Source organism: Pseudophryne corroboree, chromosome 10 (assembly GCF_028390025.1).
Source record: "Pseudophryne corroboree isolate aPseCor3 chromosome 10, aPseCor3.hap2, whole genome shotgun sequence".
Lineage (NCBI taxonomy): Eukaryota > Metazoa > Chordata > Amphibia > Anura > Myobatrachidae > Pseudophryne > Pseudophryne corroboree.
Window position 1 is genome coordinate 307,527,289 of NC_086453.1, and position 25,704 is coordinate 307,552,992.

The 25,704-nt window shown below is 41.6% G+C and overlaps 1 long non-coding RNA gene across 1 annotated transcript in view; it reads right to left on the reverse strand.

The window, feature by feature from the left end:
- Window positions 1-2,450: 2,450 nt before the first annotated feature.
- LOC134965568 (uncharacterized) overlaps window positions 2,451-25,704 on the reverse strand; it is a 78,836-nt gene continuing 55,582 nt past the window's right edge. The window contains exons 2-4 of the long non-coding RNA XR_010188440.1: window positions 20,472-20,524; window positions 3,800-3,931; window positions 2,451-2,783 (exon numbers count right to left, since the gene is read on the reverse strand). This is a non-coding gene — a long non-coding RNA (uncharacterized LOC134965568). The remainder of the gene's footprint in view (window positions 2,784-3,799; window positions 3,932-20,471; window positions 20,525-25,704) is intronic.

Here is a 25,704-nt window from a genome sequence, read left to right on the forward strand (position 1 = left end):
AGAAACCATGGCCTGGGCTGACTAGTTGGAGGGGGGGGGGGGTAATGCTACGACCACTGTGGCCAATATAAGTGAGGCACCTGCATGTGACATTACCTCCCAGCTAGTTCAGCCTGGTGCTGGATTTAAAAATACTGTGGAATCCTAATCAAATTTCCCTCTGTATTTTTGGAACCAAGAACGGCTCAAAGAGTGCAGGGCTGTTTATGCTTGAGAGGGGGCCCCGTGTGTTGTTTTTTTTTCTTTAACCATTTATTAACATTTACACAGAGGAGCACAGCACATATCTCACTGATCTTTGCAGGCTTTATGTTGGGGAGTGTTAGGCTGCCGGCAAACGCGGTAGCCAAATACAAATTCATACACCATCAGAAAAAATGATTGCCTAAAACACAGGAGCATAGTACTGTAAATTCCCATGTTTTATTTAGAAAAAAACACCCATGCCCGATCGACCACAACCAAGTTTAATCACGGGCAAACTTAAATGAGACATTGGGGCTGATGTATCAAAAATGTGATAAGTTTCGACATTTTTTTCGTCACTTATCGTGTCTTTTTCGTGACTTTTTCAAAAAAAATTTTCTAAGTATGTAGCATTTTTTTATTATCGAAAATGTGATTGCAATAAAAGCCTGAAAATGTGTTAATTATCGCAATCTACTTTTCGGTAATTTTAGCGCATTTAGAAAAAAATTAATGAAGAGCGCATGCTCTGTTTCAGAGCTGGACATGCGCAGTGAGTTCCTAGGTGGCGTTCAGCACATACCTGACTTACAGCAGAAAAGAATAGCTAGTTTACTATGGGGACACTTATTAGAAAACTGAAAGGGGAGGGATCTTTTACAAAGACTGTTATAAACATGTTACTAAGATGAAATTCCACTGGCCTTTAGTAGTGCAACATACAACAAATAATGAAGTGCTGTACAACCAGAATCAATTATATTGATTATTTAATCCCACAATACAAAAAAAAAAAAAATACACGTATACACACGCGGCTGGTGTTAAAATATATAATATACAATATAAGATATTAAAAACACCATGGAACAATTGGTAATTAATAATCATCCATGATCAGAGGATCTGTAATAAACATCATGAGAAAATTCTCAATCACAAGAGAGGTTTGAAGCAAATGATTAGTAATTAGTAAATCACTGGTGCAGTTAGTTAGTAGGCAGTCAATATAAAGGCTCATTAGTAGCCACTTTTATCTTTATAGACATCCGTGTGTCACCTCTCTCAGAGACAGTCCCAATGTAGATGATCCAGCAATTGGCTTAAACAACCTGTGACTTTATATCCTTAATCAGATCGGTGTCCAAAGATGTTAATATAAACATTTGTCACATGCATGACCACAAATGAGTTGGTTAGTTTGCCAGCAATGTCCACAGTATTGATCTGTTGTTAATATGGTAAACACAAGGTCAGCACAGTCAATCAGATCCAGTTAGACTGTTACAATAGAGCATGCAGGCACAACTATACATGTACACCTCAGGCTTAGGGCATAACTTAACCACACATCAACTCTGTCACAGACAATGGTCCTTATAGGTTGGCTTACTGTACAAGGATTTCCCCATGCAGCTGTAAATCACACTTGGAAAAATTCCTCATTGGGGTCCCACCGCACCACAGGTCCGTTTGCAGAAATGTCCCACAGAGCGTGTAATAGGATCCCGGAACCGTGTATGTAGGTTCTCAACACGTTTCCCTGCCTTTATATTCAGCGGCTTCCTCAGGAGTAATATCTTAAGTAAGTGGCTACTAATGAGTCTTTATATTGACTGCCTACTAACTGCACCAGTGATTTACTAATTACTAATTATTTGCTTCAAACCTCTCTTGTGATTGAGAATTTTCTCATGGTATTTATTACAGATCCTTTGATCATGGATGATTATTAATTAATTACCAATTGTTCCATGGTGTTTTTAATATCTTATATTGTGTATTATATGTTTTAAAACCGGCTGTGTGTGTATATGTGTATTTGTATGTTTTTTTGTATTGTGGGATTAAATAATCAATATAATTGATTCTGGTTGTACAGCGCTTCATTATTTGTTGTTTGTCTATTTGGATTTATTGGAGAATCAGTGGTCTCCTTTATGAAGCTGCAGTATACCCAAAAGAGTGCAATTTATATACAGGGTATCCCATGAAGAGTCAGCGCCTAGTATTTTTATTTTCCTTCTTTAGTAGTGTGAGCTGTTTACTTCCAACAGAATTATTAAGAGTCACAAAAACAAACCACACACACACATATATATATATATATATATATATATATATATACACACACACACACACACACACACACACACACATATATATATATATATATATATATTTATATATATATATATATAGACAGATACGTGTGTGCGTGTGTATATATATATATATATATATACAACACCACTTTACCCGGCACTCCTGTGTGTTCCCTCCGTCAGATACAGCTGCTCCCGTGCCCTCTTAGACGAGAGTGCATACTCCCGTACATAAATCCTCCATGAAAGCGGCACTGGGAGACTTGGTTAAAGTGAAGAAAACGGTGCTTTTATTGTAGCATAATCGATCTACGTATCGGGGTCGCAGCCCCTTCGTCAGGATAAATGCTAACATTACATAAAGTGCTTAAATACCTGGTGTGTAACAGAGTCCTCCCTGCTGCTCCCTGTCACGCTGCCCGGTTTCCGGTCCTGTATTCACTACACCCCGGAAGTGACACAGCTCCGGTCCGTCCGGCTAACGTGCTGGGGCTGTGGAGAGTAACCATAGCAACCATAAACACCTCTAGTAAAACATCAAGTGTTCAATGTTGCAATGTAACAGAATCAATTACCTTGTAACTTAGTATAAAACATGGTGGACGAAATGAAACACAGAATAAATGTAACAAACAACTGCCATATTCACTTGTGCCAACATAATTATTATACATCTTAATAAAATTAATAGACATATTAAAATCTTCTATAAAAAACATCTTAGATTTAAAGACTCGTTTAGGCCCTTCGGATATTGAGTATCCAACTCAAATATCCATTTGGCCTCAATCTGAAGGAGTTTTTTAGAACGGTTACCACCCCTGAGATTTTTAGGCACATGATCTATGATTTTATAACGTAAAGTCGCCATACTGTGCCTTGCGTGGACAAAATATATATATTATATATATATATATTTGGAACTGCAGGTTGTTTACCATTTAGTTTGAGTTTTGCTATCTCTCTCCTAAATATATATATATATATATATACACACATATAAAGTATATATATATATATATATATATGAGAAGTTTTATATGTATATAATATAAATTTCAAGCAAACAACATATAGAAAATGTTAGTACATTTTTAGATTAGTTCAATATATATAAGTATAATTTAGATAAAGGGAGATATTTTTAGCATATTACTTTTGTTAAAATAGTAAATTTAGTGTTGGAACTACAAGAACAATCATGGCCTATTGCTAAACTCGCCAGTAAAAGCTGGCGAAAAAAAAAGTTATGGAAAGTTAGTCTATTTTCACAATAATCCAATGATACATAAGGTTCCCATTCATTTTCAATAGAAGTTGGAAAAGTAAAAAAAAACCCTGAAAAGTATCATTTAATGAAAAACAAAAACGATAAATAAAATCAAAAAAACTTACATACATTCCGATGATACTTAAAAAATGCGAAAAGTATTAAAAAGTGAAATGTATCTATTTTTTAATGCAAATAACTGTTGATACATCAGGCCTATTATCCTTAGTAAATTTACCTCTTAGCATGGAGCGGAGCATTCAGGTCAGCAGCCGGTGACTACCAGGGCTGCGGTGCAGAATGCAACCAGTGCAGTATCATCATCTCTGTACCACGGTTCCGCTTGCACATTCCTAGTTACGGCCCCTATCTGGAACGGCAAGTTGTTTACCATTTAGTTTGAGCTTTGCTATCTCACTCCCAAAGCATCTCCTTCCCTTACACGTACTACCCCACTGTCTATGTTACTTTCCCCCCCCCATTTTTTATAATACAAATATGTTTTCAATATGATTACTAGAGATGAAAGGTATGACTTTAAAATCTTGCCATTGCTCTATTACATAGACCAGTACTATGTTTAATGACTTTGCTATGTTCTGTTATAGTACTTGCTATAAGACGCTGTTCTTGAGCATATGCCTTTATTTTTCAAAATGTAACAAGGGTATCCCCTTTATTGCGGAATGTAAATATGAGGTCTATATCAGCTCTTGACCTCTACATTTACTGTCCTCTTGGGAAGTGCATTTCTGTTTATCGGAGCAGATTTTAATTTCCTCTTACATGCAAGTCTCTCCCATTGCTGAGCTTGCTGGCAGGGAAGTGTATATTTTAAGGTTTTGTTAAATTGCTTTTGCATTATTAAGAACCCCTATCAGGCCGGTGCAGTTCAATTGCAGCCTGACCGTCATCTTCCTCCGATGATCCTTTGTTGTACTGTATGAGCTGAACAGAATATTAACTAGTCTGAGCCAGTGAGTGTCTGCTTTTTGTTTTGTTTACCCCGGAGCATATATTAGAAAACACTCAGGATGTCATTGTTTATACACTATGCGTTCTACTTACACGAATGTTCTGCAGTACTTTAGAAAAATACTTTCTACTATGTCTTATGCGAGGAGACTGGCTTGGTGACCATTTATAAAGTTGTACACAGGTAATTGGTTAAGTTCTGTGTTTTATTAGCAGCAAAATATACCAGAAGATACAGAAACTGATGCAGAACGTGTCTTGCATGTCTTTTCACCACACATGCTCTGGAACGGAGTGTTACCAAGTGCAGGTGTAGAAGAGACTTATGCATTTCAATCATGTGTCCACTTAAAATGTGCCCTGATGAGGAACAGTAGCAAACCAACCATACACATAGGGGGCAGATGCATTGCAAGTTGCAAAAAATGTGGTAGCAGAAATTCTGACCATCTCTGCACCAGTCCACAGTATTTGCTATGCAGTGATTTTTATAGACAAATTTATAATTAGAGATCATATACCATCATCATACATTTTATTCACCAGTATGACCTAATTTCAAAGGTAGATAACACTTTACTTTTGCTTTTTCACCAGGCTGCAACTAGTGTTTAGCCATGTGTGCCGTTGATCAGTGTACAAGACCTAGTGCCCCTCTACCTCCCCCCCTACAGTCTAGAGAAGCTGCATTCAGGTCCTTCCTGTCCCAGCAACCACGACCATCATTATGATATTATGAGGTTACAAATTCAGGGTGCTGGGCCAGCAAAGGGCATACACTGTATGCATCAGATAAATCTGATTTAATCAGTTCCCGGCAGCAGAATGCCGACGGTGGGGTGGGTGAGCGCAACAAAGACCCTTGCAGGATCGCTGCACTCACCACGCAGCAGGCTGCGCTCGCCACAGGTTCTATTCCCACTCTAAGGATGTTGTGGACAGGAATAGTCCCTGTGGGTCGGCATTCTGTCTGTCAGCAATTTCATTGCTTGGGATCCCGGCGTCGGCATGGTGACCGCTGGGATCCCGAGGTGTGGTCACATGACTCCATCCCAATTGGATTACTATGTAAGGAAATACATCAGCTTGCTTATGCAGACTCTCTAAGGAAAAAAACATTCCATCATTCAGTAAACACGGTCTCACGCTCAGTCCTCATTACTGACTCAAAGCTACTTTACACCATGGCTTCCTCCTGAATGGTACTGCACACAGCTGCAGTATGGAGATAAACTGACCACAAATAACTGACCACAGATAAATTGAATAGGACATTATTCTACCATGATACTCATAATACAAATTGAAACTTATGTCAATTATCGATTGTAGTCACAATTTTTCTGCCCTTTTAATTTCCTACTGGCATTTCCACAACGATAAAGGTGATTACCCTATATAAACTAGCATGTACCCTATATGAACTACCCTATATGTTGTGCAATTTAATAATTAGCATTTACATCAAACATTTCATTAATTGTCTCTACTATAATATTTTCTGGTATATAGTCACACAATACTTTGTATTGTATTGATAATGTTGGGAATATGTGTGTGCAATCTTGAGTGTGAGCAGAGTACTGGACACGCCAGCCGGTAAAATGTGCAGGCAATAGAGATGTGCGCCTGGCCATTTCCGGGTTTTAGTTTTTGCATTTTGGTTTTGGATTGGTTTTGCCAAAACCGCCTTTGTGTATTTTGATTTTGATTTTGGTTCTAATTTTTTTTGTTAAAAAAATAAATAAAAACAGCTAAAATCACAGATATTGGGGTTGTTTTTGTTCCTACAGTATTATTGACCTCAATAACATTATTTCCACTCATTTCCAGTATATTTTGACCACCTCACAGCTCACAATATAGTTTTTATCTAGAGATGTGCAGTGGACACTTTTCGGGTTTTGTGTTTTGGTTTTAGATCTGGATCTCTGCTCGTGTTTTGGTTCTGGATTGGTTTTGCCAAAACCACCCTTTCGGGTTTTGGTTTTGGATCTGGATTTTTAAAAAACAAACATAAAAACAGCTAAAATCACAGAATTTGGGGGTAATTTTGATCATATGGTGTTATTATCAATAACATTAATTTCCACTCATTTCCAGTCTATTTTGAACACCTCACAATACCGAGGTAGCTGGATGACTAAGCTAAGCGACACAAGTGGGTAGCACAAACACCTGGCCAATCTAGGAGTGGCACTGCAGTGGCAGACAGGATGGCAGTTTTAAAAACTAGGCCCCAAAAAGCACATACTGAAAAAAAAAAGATGTGCAAGATGGAATTGAGACTCCATAATGGGCCTCATTCAGTAACTGTTTGTGCCTCACAGGAGCTCCTGACCCATCTAGTGCTGCAGTGCAATGGAAAGCTGATGCAACGCAAGATCACTGAAACTCTGTTCTTCTAACACCACGAGGTCTTGCGATAACCCTACGCAGCCCTTAGGAAAAGCAACCTGTACAACAAATGCGCATCTTTTAAATAAATAATCCCAAAATGTGGAACATCAATAATAAATCAAAATTAAGGTTGGCTATTTGGAGCCATTCATTTGAGTGAGTCCCTAACATGAAACAATTGAGAAGAACCTCTCTCTAATGCTTCAGCAGAAAATCTCTCTTTTAACTCTCTAGCAGTTGCGCTGGATTATGATTCTGTCTCTTCTGAGTCACACTGACTTTGCCCAACAATGTGGTCTCTCCCTACTTTATTATAAAAGCACTTAGTCAAAATAGCAATTTCCATTTTCATCTTTGTGGATATATTTTCACAAATCTGTTCATATCTGCTCTAGGTTTTAATTTAAACATAGGATCATATACATTAGCACCCCTGGAATTATGCACCAGCACCCCTGTACTTATACAGCATAGGTAGCACCCCTGGAGAATTACACAGCATAGCAGACAGGCAACAGCACCCCTGGACTTAAAAGGCAGTGGGGCAGCTCCCTTGGACTGATAGGGCAGAGGGGCAGCACCCCATATAGGGCAGCACACCTGGACTGATGTGGCAAAGAAAAGACGTGCAACATGGAATTGTCCTTTGGCCCTCTCACCCACCCTTATGTTGTATAAACAGGACATGCACACTTTAATAAACCAATCATTTCAGCGACAGGGTCTGTCACATGACTGTGGCTGAAATGATTGGTTTGTTTTGGGCCCCACCAAAAAAGAAGCAATTAATCTCTCCTTGCAGAAACTGGCTCTACAGTGGCAAGATGTCATCCTCATCCTCAGATTCCCCCCTCCCTTCAGTATTTACATCCTCATCCTCACAGAGAAATAATATTCAGACAAACAAACCACATCATTTAGGTGTCAGTGGACTGCTTATGCTATTACCCAAAGTTTCTGAACTTGACAAAGACTTATGATTAAAGCGCTGCAGGTGATATATAAGGGAGGATGTTCCTAGGTGGTTAACGTCCTTACCTTATTATGGATTGACAAAGGCAACAGATGGCTTGACACCTGTTGTCCGGATTTGTGATGACACCGAAGAGGTGGCTTTTTTGGTATGTTGCCCAGGCATGACAATGGGCTTTTACATCCCATGGCCAACAACTGTCTCCACTGGTGCCTTATTCAAACAAACCACATCACCATCAGAATCCTCATCGTCAACTTCCTCCTAAGCGCTAGGTACACACATATCCTCCTCATCTTGGTGTACTTCTACAGTGACATCCATAATCTCAATATCAGCAACTGGACTGGCGATGCTCATCCCAGCACTTGCCGAGGGCGTGCAAATGGTAGTAGGAGCCTCCTCTTACAGTGTTGTGAAGGTCAGGCTTAGACATCGCAACCACGGATAGTGCCAGCAGCACTGTATTTTCACAACACCCCTGTAAATTTACAGCTTACAAGACAAGGCCAGTGTACATTTATTTTCACTACACCCCTGTATTTTGCAGCATACAGGACCAGTGTACTTTTATTTTAACAGCAGCACCCCTGTATTTTACAGCATAAAGGACCAGTGTACTTTTATTTTAACAGCAGCACTAATCTATTTTTACAGCATACAGGTCCAGTGTATTTATTATAACAGCAGCACCCATGTATTTTTACAGCTTACAGGACCAGTGTACTTTTATTTTAACAGCAGCACCCCTGTATTTTTACAGCATACAGGATCAGTGTACTTTTTTTTTAACAGCCGCACCCATGTATTTTTGCAGCATACAGGACTAGTATACATTTATTTTCACAGTAGCACCCCAGAATTTTTACAGCATAAAAGACAGGGCCAGTGTACTTTTATTTTAACAGCAGCAACCCTGTATTTTTACAGCATACAGGACCAGTGTACATTTATTTTAAAAACAGCACCCCTGTATTTTTACAGCATACAGAACCAGTGTACTTTTTATTTTAACAGAAGCACCCCTGTATTTTTACAGCATACAGGACCAGTGCACATTTATTTTCACAGCAGCACCCCAGAATTTTTACAGCATACAAAACAGGGCCAGTGTTCATTTATTTTAACAACAGCACCCCTGTGTTTTTACAACAGCACCCCTGTATTATCACAGCATACAGGTGGACAGTGCCCCTGCCCACTTTACAACAGAGTGACATCCAGGACAGCAACATCCATGCACAGCTGCAGCACCCCTAATAGCACATGAAACACCAGTGACAGCCAGTACAGAACCCCTAGCAGCACAGGTACACCACAGTGACAGGAACAGCACCCCTGTAGAGCACACTCTAACCTTACCTGACGCCACCACCCACAGAGAGAGACAGAGGTCTGTATCCCTCACTCTCCAAGTCTGGAGTGAAAATGGCAGGGACAGAGAAAGCACTCCTTTTTCAGATGCAGCAGACAGAGAGCACCCCTTTTTCAGACACAGCAGAGAGAGCACCCCTTTTCCAGATACACCAGACAGAGAGCACCCCCTTTTTAGATACAGCTGACAGAGAAAGCACCTCTCTTTCAGATACAGCTGACAGAGAGAGCAGCCCTTTTTGATACAGCTGACAGAGAAAGCACCTCTCTTTCAGATACAGCTGACAGAAAGAGCAGCCCTCTTTGATACAGCAGAGAGCACCCCTTTTTTAGATACCACAGACAGAGAACACCCCTTTTTCAGATACTGCAGACAGAAAGCACCCCTTTTTCAAATACAGCAGACAGAGATAGCACCCCTTTTTAGATACAACACACAGGGCACCCCCACCCTCTGCACACCAAAGCACTCCACCCAGTACTGAGACGGAAACGTCCATTCAGTACACTCTCCAATACTGGAGTGAAAATGGCAACAAAGCATGGGGAGTCAGGACATATATAGAATCCAAAACATGTGAGAATCCGACAGCAGGAAGATGACGTTCGGCCTTGCTTTGGGATCCGAGTAAGGTGGGAAGTCCCGAGTAAGACTCGGATCCTGGCTCAGATCACATAGTTCTTTGGGGTTCTGCTGACCACCTATTCCCCGTGACTAAGATCCAGCACTGGAGGTGAACATATCCACAGACACTACATCTCTCAACCAGCTGAAAGTGCTTAAATGTTTAGCATTTTACTATGTTAACCACAATATTTGCATTACTTAATTAATATTGTAATTTGGACAACTGTTAAAGGGAAAAATATTCCCTTTGCATTCTTAAAGAAGTGTCCATGAGCCCATGAGATAACATGTTTGTGCTGTATTTCATTTCATTTGTATTTTGCATTTGTATTACTATTTGCATGTTATACAGTATTAAAAATGCAACTTTTGCTTTTATTAACAAAGCCATGACACTATTCTCTCGTGTTTAAGACACTTTATTCCATTATTATATTATGTATGTAAACTCTCCTTCAGTGTGCAGTGTGGTGCATGGTGCATTTGGTTTGATACAAACCCTATTGCCCCAAACTAGCATCTCCAGGGTGATGGCAAAACCTGAGAAGGGGGTCCTTGCCAATGCAGGCTATAGAACAGTCACACATACACATAGAGACTTAGGTATAGGAATACACAGAAACAGTTCTTGTTGAATAATTTGGACTAGTATGTGTAGGGCTGCTCCTGGTACTGCAAGGTATACAGTTTTATGTAGGTGTGCTGTAGGTGGACTTCTTGTTGTTATCCTATCGCTGGTATATGGGAGTGGGGTTTTAGGGCCAATTTGGTGATTACTGTAGTTTGGTCTTGATTTTAAGCTGGGTCTCTTTGGTTGAAGAATTTCCCACTGATTTCTCCCATTGTTTTTGGTTGGTTTGGTGTCTGCTTTCTTTGTGGCATGAATAAAATTTAGCAGCCACTTTCTGCCTGTTAAATATTGAGGTGTTCTCACAAACAATTCATGATTTAGGTTGATTCTACCCTACTGAGGTCAATGGCACCAGCTGTCCAGGTGAACATTTTTGCATCATTGGTTTGGGAGGTGGATACTTTGAGTGGCGGAGATAGGATGATGGATGGTCTCTATCACAGACAAGTTGTCAAGTAACCAGGGTATCTGCAAAAGAATAGTTTATTGCGGCTGGAGAGTAAGTGGGCACAAACAATGATGAAGTTTCAAACAATACTCTATCTTTATTAGGAATACATGGGTTAATATAGCTTCTTCATTGCATATCATATTCAGAGCATGCATTAACTTTTACAAGAGTGTTATCAGAATCCTGAACACACTGTGAGCTCTACTTGTATTAGCAGCAGGGGGCAGCATTGCCTAAATTATTATTATTATTATTATTTGTATTATTATTAAACATTAAAGAGCTTTTGTTCATTGTTCATGAGACTGTGCAGATAGTAACATTGCAATGGATCCATTGCTTCACTATGGCAAACCATAGGCACATAGAAGTCTTTGGTAAGAACGTGTGAACATTCCTGTTTCTGCATGTCAGCACAAATTTGAACAAAACATTATTCAGAGTTTAACTCTATCAGCTCCAGTATACTGTAGGTGTCTGTGAATATATTGCAGATGCTGATATTGCTTAATGGGGCCAATCTTTCTTTGCCACCATACTTTTCTAGCCTCTTTTCTCTCTTTATAGTTAATTGATTATAAATAAAGTTGTATTTTGCCTCCGTTTTGTTGTTTATATTTAAGGTTAGTGTTTAAGTGGTTTATTCTTGCACTAAGAGGGTAGCCACACATCAGATGATAGGACATACATATAAACATACAGGTCCACCTGGCACTGTTGTTCTTAAGCACATTTGTCATTGCTCTCATCTCTGCAACTTTAATGAAGAACACAACCTACACAAGAGCATTATTCCTCAGTTGTGTGCTACTACACTGCCTTTCTTTGCCTCTCTGCATATAATGGGCCTGATTTAGAGATGGATGCAGTATGCACTACTGCTTTGTCTTTATATGCAGCTGCTGTGTGTAAATATGCAATTGAAGCAGGAGGTATCTTGTTTTAATATATGTCTCCTGCAAGCCTCTGTGGTCCTCTGCTGCATCCGAGGTTCATTCTACTAAAACATTGGCCATCTGAGTAACTATCAGGCTATGCAGAATGTCCAGTGTTTTCAGAGGTGACATGCATCCATTTTGTAGATTGTCCTCAATCTTCCACCAAATGGCTTGGGAGCACTGCAAACAACAATGCAGGACCCATTCTGCACATGTGCATTAGAGTAGTATGCAAACCTTTCTGAATCCCGACAGCCCCTCCAAAAGTACCCTAACTCTCCCTGCCTCTAACCCTAACCCTCTGACCCTAACCCTCCCTTGTGGGTGCCTTACCCTAACCATGCCCGGTGGTGCCTATCACTAACCCTCCCTTCCCCTCTGCCTTAACCTAACCCTCCCTGATTGTTGCCTAGCCCTAATCTCCCCTTCCAAGTGCCTAACCCTAACCTCCCTTCCCTGCACCCTAGCCCCACTTAAAGGATTTAACTTGTTTGTATAAATAACAGTTTTTGTGCATTTTCCAGTGTTTGGGAACAATTTGGTCAATTGTCATTTGCTCTCATCCATTACCAGATTTTCATTCCAACCAGCTAGATCTGGCGGATAATTGTATAGTGTATGCCCAGCATTAGTAAGAGCAAGCAAATGTGCACCTTGGTAAAACCATGTTGCACTGCATGTGCGGCAGATGTAACATGTGCTGAGAGATTAGATTTGGGTGGGGTGGGTTCAAGTTGAAATTCAAATTGCAGCGTAAAATAAAGTGGTCTAGTATTTGTGTGCTACATGAAAAAGTAGTCAGTATTTGCCCTGCATGCAAAAATAATACTGTACATTTATTTGTACCCTTGTATTGCAGCATGGTTTATTCCAGATGCACAGTTACTTCATTTAGAATCAGGCCCTATGTTCTTAACACTGTCCGTCTTTACTCTGGCTTGTTTACTAGACTTGGTAATAATTATTACCTGCCCTTATTTGTGCACTGGACACTACTTCTGATTGCTGCCAGCCCCTGACTTCTGCTTGCTTTTAAATTCCATGCCTAGACCTAACCCATCAGTGCCACTTGAGCTACGTTACCACGTGTATACCGCCATCTGTGTTACTGTTTATCCATCTGGATTACTCTATATTACCCACAGAGATAAGAATCTCCATCTACTATAAGTGAAGTCCTGAGACATACAAGTATCTGTTGTACTGAACATACTCAAGTCTTCCTGCTCTCCAGAGAGGTGTCACAGATACCTAGTACCTACATACACTCACCGGCTAGTCATGCTGAAGTTCTACTCCGTTGCAGGCAGTACGGATGGTGTAATGGTTAGCATGGGTTCAATTACCACCATGGCCCTAACTGTGTGGAGTTTGTATATGCTCCTTGTGCTTGCGTGGATTTTCTCTGTGGGTTGGGTACACTGTACCAGCGTTGAGAATCCCGGCAGTCAGAATACCGACCACAAGATCCCATCAGCAGAATGCCGGCAGGTGGGAGGTGAGTGCAACAAAGCCCCTTGTGGACTCACTGCGCTTGCCACAAGTGCTAGTCCCACTCTATGGGTGTCGTGGACACCGACAAGTGGGAGTAGTCTCTGCTAGTAGCCATGCCAACTGTCGGGATATCATACCTGCAGGATGCATGGGTCGGTATTGTGACCGGCAGTCTCCTGACCGCCGGTCACCTAACTACATCCCTTCTCCGGGTACTCTCATTTTCTCCCACAATCCAAAAATATACTGGCAGGCTGATTGGCTCCCAACAAAATTTAACCCTAGCGTGAATGTGTGTGTACATGCAGTAGGGAATATAGATTGTAATCTCAACTGGGGCAGGGACTTATGTGAATGGCTAAATATTCTCTCTGTAAAGCGATGTGGAATATGTGTGCTCATTATAAATAACTAGTAATATATAAATAAATTAATGATGATAACTAGTGTGTAACAGTGAGTACGACTGTACCTTGCTATCTATCAATAAACCAACACCACTGGTTAAGTAACTGGGATATTCATAGTGTGAGTCATCCGCTGGTGTGTGCCTACATAACTCTGCAATATCAACTCCTGCACACACATCATGTCCAATAAATCTAAGCCAGGGAATGGTTCTAGTAGTCTAATCAGCTCAACAAATATTGATCTACCATATTGTAAAATCAACAGAAATACAAAGGAATATCTATAGTAAATTGTTATTTAAAAAGGTACTTGTTTTTTTTTTTGTTTTTTTTTGCTTAATACATATAATCAATACATGTAAAAGAAATGTTGGGTTATCAAAGACTGAAAACTGAAAACAAAACTGATAAATGAAAGAAGTCAAAGCTCAAAATGATTTTTAAAAAATGTAAATATAAAAAAAAAATTATACTGACTGTACTGGAGCTTTAAAAGATGTACAAGGGAATATAATGGATAAAAAGCAGATTTACCAAATATGTTTTTGTCCATCTCTCTTTGCAAAGAAGGAAACATGTTGTGGAGCAATAACCACGGCCTGTCATTAGACATTATTGGTCTAACAAGATTATGATCAATAAAGCAACAGATGGAATTATACCACATGAGCTGAGCTAGCTGCAGTATGTTCAGATATAGATAAAACATTATCACTAGATTTATGGATTTTTACATTATGGGATCAGTACTACAAGGCCAACACAAAAGTCAGATATGGTCTCACTATTTGAATAGGAAGCAAAATCAAACCAATTAATTACAAACCAATGAATGTGACATATTCGCCGGGATGTAATGGGGTGCGATTTTGTTGTTGTTGCTAGACAAACCCGCCCCTTTTTGACAGTGGTGCCAAGAGGGGGGGCGGGTACAGAGTACCCATGCCCAGGCATGTCAGGGGGTCCAGGCCAGAGCAAACCAGTAGCCATTTTTTGGAGGTAATTTTATTTGACGACCAAGACAAGTTTCCCAATTCTTTGCCAACTTTTCACGGATCTCACTGATCTGTGCATGCTTCCATCAAACTCGCCAGCCAGAAGCTGGACTATTTATTGGAAAGATTTTGGTAATGTTTTACAGTAGGTGTGAGTTGTAAACTTGCAGCCTATTACATAGCCAGAGTTGTATGTTTTCAATGGCAAAACATCTGGATGCAAGTTTTGCCACTGCGAGTTTTGGGATTGCAGGAAACATGCAAGATTGTTTTCTCCCGTACCCTATTACATTGGTTGAGTTTGCAAAATGTGCGAGTTTAGCTCCCCATTACATCCTGCCGCATATAAAATATAATAGTCACAATATATATATATATATAGCTGCACCGATCAAGCTGCAAACGGCTGCACCGACAGTAAGGTGAGGCCTAGCGGCAAAAATAAAAGGAGAATTAAAAAAGATTGATTAACTAAATGTTTATGGTAGGCAACAATATAGTCCTCGTTATCCATATTTATAAGAGGAATTATTTTTTACTTTTTTCGCAATTAACAAATCACAGCTGCGAGTCACTGTACTTATATTTATTATGTCAACAGTAAAAGGAGTACCAAAAAAGATTATTTGATCGATTGTGTTAGGCATTTGCAACTGTATGGTCCACTAGGGAAGAAACTGATGTGAATGAACTTTTCTCTGTAAGGTCTAGCAGCAAAAATGCACCCCAAAAATGCAGTCCATAATGAAAATAGCGCTACATACAGTATAATTAATAAAAATATCTATGCAAAAAAACCTTCCCTAATGCCTCCCTAAATTACAGCCCATTTTGAAAAGAAAAGTGGTGCAAGATGAAATTGCCCTTGGACACTTTCACCCACCCTTATGTTTGATATTAAAAAGGACATGAACAGTTTAACAAACTAAGCACTTCGGCAAAAGGGACTGCAATTTTTGTGGCTAAAGTGCTACCAACAGGCTTAAAGCAGCTATGCTAACAGCTCTGCAGTGGCAAGATGTCATTGTCTCTACCATCCTCATCCTCATCAGTGTGTACATCATTCTCACACAATAGCAATTCATCCCGCTGGAATCCATGGAATCCACCATTACATAAGTACTGCACTTTGATGTGATTGCCGGTAAAGGTCTTCCTCATGGAATTTGTAGTTCATTTTGATGAACATCATCTTTTCCACATTTTAAGGAAGTAGCCTACTACGCCAATTATTGATAAGGTTCATAGTGGTGCTGATAACTCTTTCTGAGTACACACTGGAGGGTGGGCAGCTGAAGTAATGCTTGTATAAGGTCCTCCAAATTGCCTTTATTTCTTTTTAGCAGTCAAAGGGACTCTGTGACATGCTTATTTGTATGGTGTCATGAAAAGAATTATCCACCATCATTTGGATGGTGACCAAATCAAATAAAGTTACACTAATTTTAGACAATTCTTTTAGACCCAACCAGATGTCAAATGTTGTGTTGACTCCTCTTCATCACCACTGGGTCATTTGGGAAAGCTGAGTATTTTACTGGCAGCTGCTGGAGAAACTGATGGAGGAGATGTCGTCATAATGTGTACCAATTGCGCTGCCAACTTGCTCACCAGAAGCTCTTTGCAATTCTTAAGATCTGGGTAAGTTGGAAAGAAAGATACAATATATGATTTAAACCTAGAATCAAGCAGTCACCAAAATGTAGTGATCCGATTTCAGGATATTGGCAACCCTTGTATCTTGGTGAACTAAATAATGGACTTGATCTACAAGTCTGACATAATTCATATAAACGCTACATTTCATCTCCTCCTTCAATCTGACTCAAGCTCGCAGATGTCTGAACTCACTTCACAGGTGACTTCTTTGAAGGGTTTCAGCACCTTGCTCAACATGAAAAGCATTCTCCACTGAACTGCAGGAAGGAACATTCCCCATTCTCTCCCAATGTCATGGCTGGCTATGTAGCTTTGAATGGCTTTTTGCTGTTCCTTCATCCACTGAAACATATAAACGGTGGAATTCCACCTTGGTATTACCTCTTGCTTCAGTTTGTGGCAGAGCTAATTAAACTGTTCTTGGAGCAACTGCAGTCTTTTGCATGCTGTTGCTGGATGCTGAAAATGTCCATGTTGATTGTGTGAGCAAACATGGGACATGTTGGAATTCATCCATCTGTAATGCATTCACAATATTTGTGCCATTATCAGAAATGACAATCCTGAAGAGAGTTCAAGTGGGGTAAGACATTTCTCTATGATATCCCTTAGTTTTTTTTAAGAGATTGACAGTGGTAAAGCTGGTGATACACAGAGTAGCCTGCTTCTGAATGAGCCGGCTTTGTTTATTACATACTGCTGCTGCTAAAGGCGTTCCACCCACCCAGTGGACTGTCACAGTCATGTAATCAATAGTTTAACCAATACTGTTTGTCCACATATTTGCAGTTAAGTGGACAGCAGGTAAGCCAATAATTTGTTTTTTTTAACGTCCTGGTACAGCCAAGGATTGGCTTTACAGGTAAAATGGAACCGAGATGGAATTTGGTACCGGGGACACAGGACCTCAATTAACTGTTTAAAATCCACTGCATTAATGGCAGATATTGGATGCAGATCTAATACTAGCATAGCAGTGATGGTATCAGTGATCCACTGTGCGACTGGGTGAGAGCTGTCATACTTGCTTATCCTTGCAGAGAATTGTTTCACATTCAAATGGTTTATTTTAAAAATTCTAGTCTTATTTGTCCCCTCCAGGATGAATCCATGCACAGCAAGAGCAGCAGGCCTAGTGCTCAAGGATTTTTCTGAGGAATCCTGGATAGGAGATGAGTCACCTAGCCTAAACAAATTGGATGCAAGACTACCTCTAATCATTACTGAGGATCTTGAGGTGGTAGGTGTTAGCAGTGGAGGTTACACGTGCTAGGATCTAGTTGAGAGAAGGCAGCTAGCTGATGCTGGACTGCTTGTTGTTATTTTTTTATCACAAGTGTCTTATATTGTCAAAAACTTTTCATGAGCTTGCTGCAAATGACGTAACAGGGAGGAGGTTCCTAGATGGTTAAGTCCCTAATGGCTTAACAGTTGTTGTTAGGATTTGGGTAAAAATAATTCCACACATAAGAGGTGTATTTGTTGGTCCTATGCCCAGGCATGACAATGGCTTTCTCCATATCATGGCCAAGAGCTACTTCCATTGATGCCTGACACAAACAATATCCCCATTCTCAACATCCTCATTAGTGCTTATGTCAGCTACACAAATATTCCCCTCATACTCTTGCACTTCCACTGTGGCTTTCTTAATTTCTATGTCATCAGCTATACTTCTGCTGCTAATCACACTTTTGGAAAGGGTGCAGAAATGGCGGAAGGTGACTGCTTTAAGAGTACAGTGTCAGAGAAGTCAGGCTCACACATAGCACTCATGGACACACTTAGACTTGTCTCAGAGACTTGTGATACTTCTGTTTCTGAACACACAGTTTGTTCTACTACCTTAGTGGGTTTCATTCTTTTACACCTCTTCTAGATTCTGAGTGAAAAGGTCCTCCATTGTCATAAGACCAGAAGATGTCTCACTGACAATTGCAGAAGCACCACTCATAAATAAAGGCAAAGGCCTGAGACTTTCCTTGCCACTGCGTGTGGTGAATGGCATGTTGCCAATTTTATGTTTTTCTGCAAAACACTTTCCCCTTAATAGAGGTGTTTTTTTCTTTACTAATGTGTATATATATATATATATATGTAGCTCCTTGCTCAATTTATTGCTATTTATATGTAAAATGTATATATGGCCATCATAGTACTTATACTTGTAATGTATTTAATGAGTTAACCCCAATATATGTGTGTGTGTTATTTGCTGGGGGACAAACTGGGGAAGCTTTGAAGCCCAGATGGGGAAGCTTCTGGAGTCCCACGTGGGGGAAAGTGACCAGTGAGGGGAGCGAGGATGCCGGACCGCGAGCCGCAGGAGAAGATATAAGAGGGAGAGCCGACAACGGGGAGAGAGAGATTGACCCCCTGCATGGAAACGGCTGGCTCCAGCCGGCGGGAGGAGAGAAGGAGAGTGGCAACTGGACGGAGCGCATCGGAGGGCAGCTGACAGAAGTCCGAAGGTAGAAGAGACTGACGGCGCAGCGCCCGGTGGGTCAGAGTGAAGCCAGCGCCGGGGGAGAAGAGGCAGGCGCTGGCGGCGCATCGCCCGGTGGTCAGAGTGAAGCCAGCGCCGGGAGCAAAGAGGCAGGCGCTCGAAGAAGAGGTCCCCACCCTGATGCCCGGGCCATCGCCCTCGAAAGGAGAATTTGGGCGCCCTCACCTCGTCTGGCGCAGTGGAGGAGAGGCACGTCGATCAGGTCAGGGACCCTGCTGGCAGTGCATGGTATCGCTGAGTGACAGGTGGGAATATATAAAGGGGGCGGAGAGGCGGCGTCTCTAAGAGGCGGAACACATTAGTAATTTGACACAACACTGCAGCCCTAGCCTTTCAGCCTTTCTGGCTTTGTAAGAGACTATAGACTTTAATGCAGTAGAATTGAAATTCAAACACCTTTGATTATTATAATCACAAGGGAGAAGTAAGAAGTGCTTGCAAGTAATAGACTAAAGAGCCGGGGGAGTGCATCTCTGTGAGTGTACATTGGGGGAGCACATCACTGGTACTTTGGTAAATTGGTAATGGGTGTAAAACCCCTCACTTGTAATTGTATTATATTCTACATCTAAGTGCTACAAGACAACATAGGAGTGGCTAAGAAATACAGCCAAACGGAACTGTGATCTCCCCCTGTAGTTACAAACCCATGAACTTGAATTGACTTAAAGTATTGTTTTGAGATAAGAGGGAGGCAGAGCTGCAATATCTATCACTGCATTATTTGTCAAGACAGCGGGATAGACATTTGAGTATATTAAAGGAAAGTAGTCCCGCTAGGAATTGATTAAGAGCTGTTTTATTACTGCGAACTCAACTTAGATGCAGCTGGTTATCTCTACCGCACTACAGTAGTATTAAACGTGAACTGTGCTGCCGCAAGGGAAACGTATAGAAATCTAGTGCGTGAGTTAATTCAGTTCATACCAAAATGATCCCAGGAGGAGTGGAGAAGCATTGATACCTGTCGACGAAGTGGCATATAGTAGCAGAGAGGAGTCTCATTTAAGGTCAAGGGAGTACAACCAATACTGAAAATAAGGAGTATTTGTTAGTTTTACATAGGAGAGGACTACTACGCGACTATTACGCTTCTACAATATACCCTGCTGAGAAAGAGAGAGTGCCACTTTAAATTAACTGCATCAATTAACTTATTAGGGTGGCGTTTGATTTATGGATGTGCGAACAGTATTTGTCATTTCCAAGATAGGATTCTAGTCCAAAGCCACAATTCCTATCCTCACTAGTGCACTTTCATATTAAGAGTACCCGGGTCTCTCTCTAGCGCACAAAGCGCCCTTTTTAATACTTTTTGTGTATGGCATGCATTCTATTTGTATGAGCTTATGTGTAAACAAAAGGAAAGGTTATAAGAGATCCAATGTGTATATAATATTGTTGGAATGTCTATTATTATCCGATGCACTTGGTATAATATATTAAAAGTTAAAGTGATTAAAGTGTTTTATTTACCATAATCATTTGCTCGGGTCCGGTTAGCAATTGGGCTGGAAGACGATCCTGGACTGGGAAAGAAGAAGCAAGAAAAAGGTATATTAGTATATTATATATAGGATCCTTATTGCGATACAGTAGAATAAGAATAATACAGGTAAGGTACGGCTTACTCAAGCGAGCCCTACACTGATTAATTACCTTAATTAGCTTGAGTGGAGGCACAGCTGTGGGACACCCTCTCTTAGCACAATGCTTACCAAGTTCCCATCCTTTAGTGTTACGAGAAGGGTGTTACATATATATATATATTATTTTAGAGGCCCTGACCTTAACTCTCTATGCCTTTGAACATTGGCTTTAGATGACATTGTAGGATTAATATCGTCATCATGACTGGTTGCAGCAAGCTGCTCCTGCTCTTCTCTTGACTGATCATCGTGATCCATATTGATGAACACACTCAAGTTGTTCAAAAACAACTACAGTTTAAGATTATTATTTACTTAAACCTTTTTCGAAAATCACCACTCACTAAGGATTCACAGTATTTGTATGTTATGGATACACAGTGGAGTACAGTCTGCAAGGTCACAGTAGTTGCATGTTATGGATATACAGTGGGGAATGGCATGCAATGTCACAGTACTTGTATTTTATTGATATACATTAGTCATAGTACTTGTATGTTATGGATACTCAGTGGGGTGTGGCCTGCAAAGTCACAGTACTTATATGTTATGGATACAAAGCAGAGTACAGCACAAATGAAAACATTCTTTTTTTCACCATTTTTTACTTTTCTGTAACTTTGTTCATCTTTCATTTTGTAACTTTTTTCTTACTTCTGAATTCCCCTTATATCGAATCCAAACCCCAGAAACTCTCCGCATCTTGGGGGTTATTCAGAGATGGATGCAGATATTGCTTCCATATACTCACAAGCTGGGAGTCGCCAAGTACAAGGCACGGCCATCCAGCATGTACGGCGCAGCTTCGTGATGCATTCACAAATTAATTGCGAATGCATTGAATAGAAGTCGACCCCTGCCTGTGCAGCATGGCTGTGTAGGCAGGGGTCCCGCCACCATGTTTCCATATGCAGGAAAACGCAGGCGATGTCATAGGCTGACCATGTAAACGGCTATGACATGCCTGCATTTCCCAATCGAAAAAGCCGCGTCACCACCCCCAGATGTCTATTGCATGGTGAAGGGTCGCGCAGGTGCACTATGGCCGGTGCGCATGCGCATACCCTATGGATGCAGTCGCTGCTGCATCCATCTCTGAACAAGGCCATCTGTTGTTTCTTTTCACCTCCATCTGCATTTTCTCACAGCCACACAGCCACATGGGAGATGGCAAGAGGACATTATAAGAAGTGAACTGGAGGCAGATAATGGCAGCATGGGGATGCGATACCAGTGCTGGAGGAGACTGGGTAGGTAAGTAACCAGGTACCTTAATAACATCTGATTCAATTAGCAACAACACGTTAGTGCAGGGAGCAGAACACCAGAGAAAATCCAATATACTGTTTAGAGAACTGGTATGTACATGGAATTTCTCAGCATTTAGCATTTTTCACCCATTTCTCCCCTGTATCTCCTGTTAGTACATAGGGGGTAATTCCAGGTTGATCGCAGCAGGAAATTTTTTAGCAGTTGGGCAAAACCATGTGCACTGCAGGGGGGGCAGATATAACATGTGCAGAGAGAGTTAGATTTGGGTGGGGTGTGTTCAAACTGAAATCTAAGTTGCAGTGTAAAAATAAAGCAGCCAGTATTTACCCTGCACAGAAACAAAATAACCCACCCAAATCTAACTCTCTCTGCAAATGTTATATCTGCCCCCCCCCCCACTGCAGTGCACATGGTTTTGCCCAACTGCTAAAAAATTTCCTGCTGCGATCAACTTGGAATTACCCCCATAGACTCCAAAGTACTAACCTATCAGCTCCGAGCTGTTATTTTTTAAACACAGCCTGTGAAATGTCAGAAGTTGATTGGTAAGTACTTCATCTCTCTCCATTTTATCTTTCTCCAAGATTTGATAAATCTCCCCCATTGTGTTTATACTGACTGTATACTAGAACTGCTGCTTCTGCTCGGTGTAGCTTAAAGTAATTTATATTTTGCTTTTTTTTGATCAAATGAGGTAAATGATCAAATGAGTCATCATGATGCATACTTGCCTACTTTTGAAAACTAGAATCAGGGAGATACAGGGGGTAATTCAGACTGGATCGCTACAGCGATCGCAGTCTGAATCCCTTTTTGGCGTGCGCACACGCAGCGTGTGCCTGTGCTGGGCATCCCCCCACATGTCAGAGAAACTGATCGTAGATGTGCTAAATTTAGATCTGATACAATCACAGTTTGATTGCATAGCAGAGCAGCGGTGTGTGATCGCCTCAACTGCCCCCCAGTAGAACAGTCCCAGGAAAACTGGACTGACAAAGCTAAAGTGGGAGAGTTGGGAGGTATGCAAGTGTGGAGATTTGGTCCAGCTCTGGGATGGTGCATCAACTCGCAGCGCCGGGCAGGCGGCAGAGTGCAGCGGACCTGTGTCCTTTGCGGGACACAGCAGAGGACAGCACTGGGATCAGGTGTCTGATCCCAATGCTGGTGCAGCAGCAGCACTGGTAGACTTGTGGCGACGGACAGTGCTGTGGAAGCGGCGCTTCAAACTTGGCGCCGATTCGGCAGCCAATTAGAAACACCACCCACGGGCTTTCAAATCTGGCACCCTCTCTGAGTCAATCACGGCTCGTGGAGTGGCAGCCAATAGGAAACAGCCGCGACGAGCCTATCAGAGCTCGTCACGGCGTAGAAAGCCCCGGAGTCTGACGTCAGATGCCGCCGGGACTAGGGGAGAGTGGTGAATAGTTCCTGAGGCCGCGGCAGAGGCCAGAAGATGCCGCGGTCCAGAAAGAAGATGTCCAGCGGCTTCTGGACGCAGAGAAGAGGTGGCACGCCGCTGAACAGGATGGGCCAGTGGCAAATGAGTGAAGCAGAGGACCGAAGAGGCCACCAGGGGTGGAAAGGAAAAGAGCTGATGAAACTCCCCCCTGATGACTCTCCCACAGGTACGGGTAAGCCCTCGGTGAGGGCACCTGTCACCCCTCCCTAGACCATCAGGGTTCGGGCACTAGGCCCATGGGCACATTGAAGCCCCAGACATGTGGGGCATGGTAGGTGGGCATTAGGCCTGTGGGCATCATTTTAGGCATTAGGCCTGCGCCAGCATTAGAGGGCATTAGGCCCTAGTTCAAGACTGGCCAATTAGGAGTAAAAGGTGACTCTGGGCATTAGGCCCAGGTCACTCAACCTGCTCCACTTTATGCGGGCACTAGGTCGGTGGGTAACTGCAGGCCTCAGGCCTGGGACGACAGCTAGGGGACACTAGGCCCAGTATAAATAGAGTGCTCCCCCAATGAATAAGGGTGGTACTGGGCACTAGGCCCAGGCCACTCCAATGTGCACATGTAGGCAGACCCAAAGGCCTGAGCCCCATAACGTTCTGGGCAGTAGGCCCAGTTAGGAGTGCATGGTGAGGTGGGCAGGCTGCACAGCGCCCACATTGGTTTGCTTCCTCTTTAAGGCTTACGTATTCAGTCATCCTTAGAGGTTTTTTTTATTGAAAGTACATTTATATCAGAATGTTTAAATGTTCTGTATTTTACATTTTAACAGCATTTCAAATGTAGAACAGATATTCTCTACTTTGTATTTATCTTGATTATCTCCCTGTGCTTTACCAGGGCCGAAACTAGGATTTTTGTCACCCGGGGCAAGGTAGTCATTTGACACCCCCCCCCCCCCCCCCCCCCGCAAAAAAAAATAAAAATATTTTACAATAAATAAATAAAAATAATAAAAAAAACAATTTAAAATAAATAAATAAAAATTATATATATATATATATATATATATATATATATATATATCTCTCTTTCAGAACTTTTTTACCTGAAAAATTGCCTTTTCTAACATAAATTTCATATCCAGGAAAAAGTGTCCCCATTTTACACAGTACGACAGGCAAGTGTCCCCATTCCCCATTTTACACATTGCGGCAGACAGGTGACCCCATTTTACACATTGCGGCAGGCACAGGTCCCCATTTTACACATTGCGGCAGGCACAGGTCCCCATTTTACACATTGCGGCAGGCACAGGTCCCCATTTTACACATTGCGGCAGGCACAGGTCCCCATTTTACACATTGCGGCAGGCACAGGTCCCCATTTTACACATTGCGGCAGGCACAGGTCCCCATTTTACACATTGCGGCAGGCACAGGTCCCCATTTTACACATTGCGGCAGGCACAGGTCCCCATTTTACACATTGCGGCAGGCATAGGGCAGGCACAGGTCCCCATTTTACACATTGTGGCAGGTGGTGGAAGGAGGGAGAGAGAGAGAGAGAGGAAGGGAGAGGGGCTGACTTACATTTGAAGCGGTTCTCGCCGCTCTTCAGCCGCCTCTCCCTCCTCGTCTCCGCGGCTCCCTTCTCCCTCCTCCGGCGGGGTTTCGTGGAATGACGCGTTTGCGCCGTGACGTCACGACGCAATCGCGTCATTCCGCGAAACCCCGCCCCCCGAGCTGGGCACTCGGGAGAAGGGGGTTTCATAGTGTAAAAGTGCCGCGGCGGGTGTTAGGTGGTCTCGGCGCCCCCTCCAATCCGGCGCCCAGGTCGACTGCCCCCCTAGCCCCCCCCTAGTTTCGGCCCTGGCTTTACGCATATTAGCAGTCAGTTTGTACAATATATCGGATAAAAGACAGAACGCATAAATACAACACAAAAACAGATATTTTATAAAGAATATTTAGTATTTTTATTATAGTACATACTATGGAAAATTACATATCTTCCTAGATGGTGATAAACCTATACTTTAAAAAGGTAATTGCATTTTGTATTATTATTGTACTTTATTCTTCAGAACTTCCAAACGCCAAAAGTAAATACCAGCTTATCTTTTGCTAGAGCTTGCTAACACAATTTGTATGCTACAAGGGGAGTTCAAGGATGGCTGGAGAAAAATAAGTTTTCTATATGTGGTACACTATGAAATGCGCTTGTAGGGTTCTATATATATTAATTACATATTATTATATATCAATTAAAATATAGTAAAATGTTAAGCTTTTTTGGTTCATTTGATATGTGAATAGTACATAGGAATCAAATATTCAGGTTTAGCTCTGTATACATAGTTTTGTAGTGATGTCGGCAGTTAGCATT